Source organism: Meles meles, chromosome Y (assembly GCF_922984935.1).
Source record: "Meles meles chromosome Y, mMelMel3.1 paternal haplotype, whole genome shotgun sequence".
Classification (NCBI taxonomy): Eukaryota; Metazoa; Chordata; class Mammalia; order Carnivora; family Mustelidae; genus Meles; species Meles meles.
In genome coordinates, this window is record NC_060088.1 from 34,341,186 (window position 1) to 34,349,976 (window position 8,791).

Below are 8,791 nucleotides of genomic sequence, written 5' to 3' on the forward strand. Positions count from 1 at the left end.
AAAAGCAATGCTACAGATAAAACCACAACAAAAACAAACAAACAAACAAAGAAAACTGCTCTACAGAAATTAAGAAAACCTTTCATGAGCTTATTATGAAACTGGACATTAATATATCTGACTAAAGAATCTCTGAGTTGGAGGGTATCACAATAAAATCTTCCAAAATGAAAAGCAAAAGGAAAAAGACTGAAAAACCGACAAACCAAACAACCAACCAACCAACAAACAAACAAAAAACAACTCCAGACTACTCAGAGACTGTGGAATAATTACAAGAGGTAGAATATCCAAGTAATGGAAATACCAGAAGAAGAAAGAGAGGAATAGAAGAACTATCTGAAACAATGATGGAAAACTTTCCCAAATTAATACCAGATACCAAATCATGGGAATAGAAAGCAGGATAAATGCCAAAAACTACACCAAGGCATATCATATTCAAACTACAGAAAATCAAAGATATAGAAAAAATTCAGAAAAAACCCAGAGGGAAAAAAATCTTAACCTATAGAGGGACAAAGATAAGAATTACATCCAACTTCTCAGAAAATCATGCAAACAAGAGAGTGGAGTGAAATATTTAAAGTGTTGAGGGGAAAAATATCCATCAATCTATAATTTTGTACCCTACAAAATTACATTTTAAAAGTGAAGAAGAAATACTATCTCAAACAAAAATTACTGAAATTCATTGCCACCAGACCTGCCTTGCAAGAAATATTAAAAATATTTCTAAATAAAATATTTCTAAATATTTCTAAAATAAATACCTTAGAGAACTTGGTATTTCCCCCAAACAAGCTTAAAGCAATGCCTACAGAGCAACTTACCGGAATTGATAGCAACCAAGATACCCTTCAGAAGGTAAATGGACAAATAAACTGTGATACATCCAGACACCAGAATGTTTACTGCAAAAAAATCAGTGGTTTCTATAAGTGAGGGCAGAGGGAAAGATAAATAAGCAGAACACAGATGATTTTAGGCTCTGAAACTATTTTGTATGATACCATAATGGTGGATATATGCATATACCTACATATGTATAATGGTGGATACTATGCATTTTATCAAAATCATAGAATATGCAATCCCAGGAGAGAATCATAATGTAAATGGTGGGTTTGGGTGATAATTATGTGTCAGTATAGGTTCAGAGATTGTAACAAATATACCACTTCTGTGGAAAAATGCTTATAATGAAGGAGGGAAGCAATGTGGGAAATCTCTGTACCATTGCTCAATTTTGCTATGAACCTAAACCTGCTCTATAATAGTTTAATTTTAAAAATCACAAAGTATTTTCAAAAACTGTCAAGTTCAAGACTTTCAAGATCAGAAACTGTTGTTCTGAAAAATACACTGGTAATAAAATAAAAGGCTAAAAGAGTTTGGGAGAAATATTTGCAAACTATAGATACAAAAAATGAAACAAGATGGGATTGGGAGGGAGACAAACCATAAATGACTCTTAATCTCACAAAACAAACTGGGGGTTGCTGGAGGAGGTGGGATTGGGAGAGGGGAGCGGGCTATGGACATTGGGGAGGGGAGGCGAACCATAAGAGACTATGTACTCTGAAAAACAACCTGAGGGTTTTGAAGGGTCAGGGGTGGGAGGTTGGGGCAACCTGAGGGTTTTGAAGGGTCAGGGGTGGGAGGTTGGGGGAACAGGTGGTGGGTAATGGGGAGGGCACGTTTTGCATGGAGCACTGGGTGTTGTGCAAAAAGAATGAATACTGTTACACTGAAAAAAAAATAAAATGATCTCATAACTTCTAAAAAAAAAGGATTTGTATCTAGAGGATGTAAAGAATAATTTCAACACAATATTAAAATAATCAAATTTAAATTAGGCAGGAGATTTTAAAGACATAAAAATATACAGATGATAAATAAACATTTAAAAATATGTTCAACAGCATTAGTCACTAGAGAAATGCACATTTAAATAATGAGATAATACTATATAATTGCTAGAATGATTAAAGTGTTTTTTTATGATTTTATTTATTTATTTGACAGAGAGAAAGAGCAGAAGTAGGTTGAGGGAGAAGCAGGCTCCCTGGGGGCTCAATCTCAGAATCCTGGGATCATGAGGTGAGCCAAAGGCAGCCGCTTAACCAACTGAGCCACCCAGGCTTCCCTAGAATAATTAAAGTTTAAAAGACTGATAATACCAAGTGAAAATGTGGATCCACAGGAAATCTCAAACATTACTGATGGGAATATAAAATAATGTCATTGCTTTTGAAAAAAAAATTTGATAGTTTAAGTTATATGTAACACTTACACATGACCAAGTAATTTCAAAAAATATAAAACTATATTTCCACACAACATATGTCTGATTTTTTAAAGAAATTTATTCATAATAGTCCAAACTAAAATTAACCCAAGTGTTCATTAAATTGTTAGTGGGTTAACACATTGTGGCATATTCACACAACAAAATACTACTCAATAGTAAAAGAATATAAACATAAGGGAATAATCTATTATATATGCAATATTGAAAATTAATTTTAAAGCATTATGCTAAGTAAAAGAAGCCAGGTACAAACACCACATGTTATCTGATTCCATAAACTACAGGGTAATATGTAAAGAAAAGCAATTATCTAAGGACACTGAAGACTGAGCAAAGCAGGGAGATGTTACAGGTAAGTAAACACTTGCTAGAAGAGAATAATCCTAGGTAAGTTTCCTAGTTTTAACACTCAGAGACTGAGGGCAGACACCATTAGTGCAATGTTGTGCAATTACAATATGGAAGTGATAAGACCTTTTTATTAGACTGATGAACCTCGAAGGGCAGAGTCTGGGACAATTACACGCTGAAAAAATTAAGAGGGGTCAGAGTGGAGTGGGGGGGTAGGGTCTCTAAAAAGGTAAGATAAGAAACACCACGTTATACCTAATTTGGCTGAAATTGCCATGCACCAGATGGAAAAAATTTTAGTTTGAGTTCTGTCAAACTCAACATTCAAAAAAAAAAAAAAGTCAATATTCTTTGAAAGTATATAACCTAATCCAGAATCTCTACAATGTATAATTCATACACAGAACACAAGTCCAAATTACACAAATTTCAATGAAACTGAAAAATGCCACACTCAAAGAAAAAGACAATCAATGAAGACAAAACTAGAGATGGATCAAGATTTTGGAATCAGAACAGATTTTAAAGAAGCTACTGTAATTATCTTCATGGATATGGAAATACATTGAAGATGAATAAAAAGACAGATCTCAGCAAAGGAATAGAAGCTATAAAAGAAGAATAAAAAAGAAATTAAAAAGTGAAAAATACAATCCGAAATAAAAATTTCACCTAACGTATTGAAGATAGAACTTTAAGAGAGATAAATAATAAATTAGAGAGACAAATGCAAAATATGAACAGAATCATAAAACCTGCAACAATTGAAGATGGTCTTACATATATGCAGTGATAGTACCAGGAAAGAAAAATAAATAAATAAATAAATAAAGGGACAGAATAAATGGATTAAAAAATGTGGTTTATTTCTCTAATTTGGTGAAAAACATAAATGTACAAATTCAAGCTCATTAGAGCACAAGCATAGTAAATGCAAATAAAATAGCACCTATGCACATACAGTCAAATTTATGCTTAATTTGAAAGTTTTGAAAACAGCCAGAGAAAAACAACATACTAAAAATATACAGAAGAACAAAGTTTACTTGAGATCGTCAAGGTAACTCTTCAATCTCCACTATGTAACACAGAAATATCAGAAATACTAGAAATCGTGTAGATATTTACTGAAAAAATAAGAGACTTATTGAGATGTCCAAATGAGGCTATTAATTATTTGAGCTGGCGTAGGTAGTGGAAAAGCACTATAATTGGGGTAGAAGAGCTCAATTAAGGTTCACATCAACCATCAAGCAGCTGAGATTCTGAACAAGATCCTTACACTCTCTAAGTCTAATCTGCTTATTTTTAAAATTGAAATAATTGCTCCACAAGGTCATTGTGAAGATGACCTAAGACAATCCACATGGAGAGGTTCCCCGGGTGGCTCAGTCTCTTAAAGTGCCTGTCTTCAGTGCAAGTGGGATCTCAGGGTCCTGGGACCAAGCCCTGCATTTGGCTCCCTGCTCAGTGGGGAGCTGGCTTGTCCTTCTCCCTCTGCCCCTACCTTGCTCCACCCCGCTTGTGTGCCCACACTCTCACCCTCTCTCTCCCTCTCAAACAAACCAATGAAATCTTGAAAAAAAGATGATCTATGTGAAAATGTCTGTTTTGAACATACAGAAATTTTTATATTTAGTTGAATCTAAATGATGTTTGTTTTTTTTTTAAATGTATTTTTATCCCCAGGGGTACAGGTCAGTGAATCGCCAGGTTTACACACTTCACAGCACTCACGATAGCACATCCCCTCCCCCTCTCCCAATCCCACCTCCCCCCAGCAACCCCCAGTTTGTTTTGCGAGATTAAGAGTCATTTATGGTTTGTCTCCCTCCCAATCCCATCTTGTTTCATTTATTCTTCTCCTATCGCACTAACCCCCCATGTTGCTTCTCCATGTCCTCATATCAGGGAGATCATATGATAGTTGTCTTTCTCCAATTGACTTATTTCACTAAGCATGATACCCTCTAGTTCCAGCCACGTTGTCGCAAATGGCAAGATTTCATTTCTTTTGATGGCTGCATAGTATTCCATTGTGTATATATACCACATCTTCTTTATCCATTCATCTGTTGATGGACATCTAGGTTCTTTCCATAGTTTGGCTATTGTAGACATTGCTGCTATAAACATTCGGGTACAAGTGCCCCTTCGGATCACTATGTTTGTATCTTTAGTGTAAATACCCAGTAGTGCAATTGCTGGGTCATAGGGTAGTTCTATTTTCAACATTTTGAGGAACCTCCATGCTGTTTTCCAGAGTGATTGCACCAGCTTGCATTCCCATCAACAGTGGAGGAGGGTTCCCCTTTCTCCACATCCTTGCCAGCATCTGTCATTTCCTGACTTGTTCATTTTAGCCATTCTGACTGGTGTGAGGTGATCTCTCATTGTGGTTTTGATTTGTATTTCCTGATGCCGAGTGACGTGGAGCACTTTTTCATGTGTCTGTTGGCCATCTGGATGTCTTCTTTGCAGAAATGTCTGTTCAGGTCCTCTGCCCATTTCTAACGAAAGCCAAAGTTGGTGGCATCACAATTCCAGACTTCAAGCTCTATTACAAAGCTGTCATCATCAAGACAGCATGGTACTGGCACAAAAACAGACACATAGATCAGTGGAACAGAATAGCCCAGAAATCGACCCTCAACTCTATGGTCAACTAATCTTCAACAAAGCAGGAAAGAATGTCCAATGGAAAAAAGACAGCCTCTTCAATAAATGGTGCTGGGAAAATTGGACAGCCACATGCAGAAAAATGAAATTGGACCACTTCCTTACACCACACATGAAAATAGACTCAAAATGGATGAAGGACCTCAATGTGAGCAAGGAATCCATCCAAATCCTTGAGGAGAATACAGGCAGCAACCTCTTCAACCTCAGCCATAGCAGCATCTTCCTAGGAACAACAGCAAAGGCAAGGGAAGCAAGGGCAAAAATGAACTATTGGGATTTCATCCAGATCAAAAGCTTTTGCACAGCAAAGGAAACAGTTCACAAAACCAAAAGACAACTGACAGAATGGGAGAAGATATTTGCAAACGACATATCAGATAAAGGGCTAGTATCCAAAATCTATAAGGAACTTAGCAAACTCAACACCCAAAGAACAATCTAAATGATGTTTTATGTTTGAGTATTTCTTACAAAGATACACTGTTTAATTTCTGCAAGGAAAGTCCATAATTTTTGTACCACTTTTCTGGATCAATGGTTATGGACTAAAAATAATTGTCCAATATAAAGGCAAATTACCTGTTGACATCTGCAAATTTACATAAATCTTTGAACTCTTGTCCATATGTCCTCTCACGCCCCAGGATGGTGACAGAAATTTTAACTGAATGTTTAAAGTTACTGATTTTGTACAAGTGACCACCCACCAGAATTTCCTTACCTGGGCTTTTAAAAATATTTGTTACATTAATATTTCTAATAAATTGAAATTAATTTTTCTTAAAAATATTTGAGTACTTTATTGTGCATTTCTCATTCATTAATCTCATTAAACATCGCTATGTAATATCTAACTCTAAATAGCTACTAGTATTTTTAACATTTGCACCACAATAAACTTTAATGGTTTAATAGTTGTAGAGTATAATGCAATGTTTAGCTGTATTGCTATTGCCTATATAATCAGGACTTTGTAAAGTATACCAAATATACACAAATGTACATTGTTTTATATAGCAAGATTCAATTTATCTGAGGTAGGCTATTATATATATAAATATCTCAAACATATAGGAATATGTTTTCTTCTTTTAGGATTAATATGTCCAAAAGTGATTCTTTATTTGACAAAGCTTCTAAAACAAATTATGACCTCCTACAAAACTGAAGTGGTCGAAAAGACAAAATATTATTAAATCACCAGTAATGTTATGTTTTTATTCTCTGGAATCCAGATACTAAGAAAAAAATAATCTGTACTCTAAGCCATGTTAGGTTAGGTTTATTATCTTAATACTGTTAAGAAAATTTTCATTAAGTCATGGATTTTTATGGGGGAAGTACAAGCAGAGAATTATCTTTAGGAAATGGGAGAAAATTACAACTACTTTTCAAATGTAATCTTGACATTTTGAAAAGTGCAGTAATGGATCTTTCCTCATTGAGACAAATATTTTACCTTTCATTTCTGCACCAAAATTCAGCACATTACACCCAGACCTGATCTAGTCTCCATGGTCTGTCTTAGGGGGGTTATATGCTAATAAAGGTATGTCCCAATGAACAGCAAAAATTCACTGAATGTTTCTGTTCTCCATCCTTTCAATTGATACTGACAGTAATCTTTTTTATTAAACCTTAGGTTTCTCAAGATTAAAATCTGTTTTTATGCAGTAAAATAGATGATTCAGTCAAAAGAAAAAGTTTGTGAGAACTTCAAAGCAACCACAGTCCCTGGGACTGAGAATTAGACCCCATGGTCCCATTCTTCCAGTAGGATACACTTACAGAAATAAACACTATTTAAAAACATCCAGAGTTTGCCTTCACTTTATCCCTTACCAATGATAAGTAGAAGAAATGTTTAGAGTCACAAAAATCCCCCGCTATGTATGTCAGTATTTTATTTTTTTTCTCCTCTTTGCATTGAGATAATATATACAAAAGTGTTTTACCACCCCGGGGGTGCTGCCCGCCCATTCGCCAGCGTGTCCCTCCGTCGACCTGCAACAGGCAGACCCTCTGGCTGTCTCACTGAATGGCGCCAGCAAAGCCCATGGCCTGGACTCTTGCTTCCTGGTGGAGGGATATGTGGCGGCTGAGGCAGGGGCAGTGAAAATAGGTGGAAGCGGTAGCTTTGGCTGTGGCGCCTTGGGTACAGGCGGCTGGCATGTTGGAGGGCAGCACATAAAGGGGCTGCCACTGGGTGATGCAGTGACCACTGCGGCAGGCTCAGGAGTCAAGTGGGCCCCTGCCCTCAGTCCGTCTTGCCTGACCTGCGCTCCGGAACTCCCCATCTTCTCTGGCTGACCCACCAGCACTGAGGTGGCCTCGCTCCCCCTCGCCTGTTCCCAGTCCCTCCTCTGTCCCTGTCACTGCCTGGGGCCTACTGCCACCTGCCTCCTAAGATGGCTCTGTAGAGAATCCACAAGAATGTCAGTCCCTATCAGGGTGGAGTATTTTTCTTGAAAATTCATTTCCCAACAGATTACTCCTTCAAGCCTCCTGAGGTTGCATTTACAAAAAGAATTTATCATCCAAATATTAACAGTAATGGCAGCATTGGTCTTGATATTCTCCAGTCACAGTGGTCTCCAGCACTATTTCAAAAGTACTCTTGTCCATCTGTTCTCTGTTGTGTGATCCCAATCCAGATGACCCTTTAGTGCCTGAGATTGCTCGTATCTACAAAACAGAGAAAAGTACAACAGAATAGCTCGCAAAGGGACTCAGAAGTATGCAATGTAATTAAAGAAATTATTGGATAACCTCTACAAATAAAGATAGGGGAACTCTGAAAGAGAAAGTCCTTTTGATTTCCATGTGACTGCTTTCTATGAGCCCACGCCTCATCTTCCCCTGTGCACATGTTTACCTGATATGGCAGTGCTGCGTGTTGTACATACTTGGAACAAAAAACTAGAAATACTGTACTTCTGTACCAACATTGCCTCCTAGCAGAGAAGTGTGTGTGTGTGACAAGCCACTTCTCCAGGCATAACATAGATGTGAGACTAAAAGTTTTCCTTACTGACTTGAATTTGGATAAAGGCAAGGTGAGTGTTGGTGGGTATGGTGTGTGCTTGGATGGGGAAGAAAAGCTCCACTGACCTGTAGGAGATTGTTTTAGGTGAATCCCTTTAAACTCAGAATTGTTATGAAAAGCAAGGAGAACATGAAGCTCTTTTTGTATTCATGTTTTTCTGAAGGACCTACATATTAGGTGAAATTTATGACCAACCAGATGAAACTCTACCCACATCCTGTATTTTAAGGTCTAAGTTTAACTGGTCAACATTTTTTTTTATATTTTCCCAAAATGCTGTGGTTAATATAATAGAACAGTGACCATAAGTCACTGTTTCTTTTTTATTTATTTATTTATTTATTTTTTATTTGCTTATTTACAGCATAACAGTGTTCATTGTTTTGGCATCACACCCA

The 8,791-nt window shown here is 36.8% G+C and overlaps 1 pseudogene; it reads left to right on the top strand.

Annotated features, from left to right (window-relative positions):
- Positions 1-813: 813 nt before the first annotated feature.
- Positions 814-8,222, top strand: LOC123935797 (annotated as a pseudogene).
- The last annotated feature ends 569 nt before the right edge of the window (positions 8,223-8,791 follow it).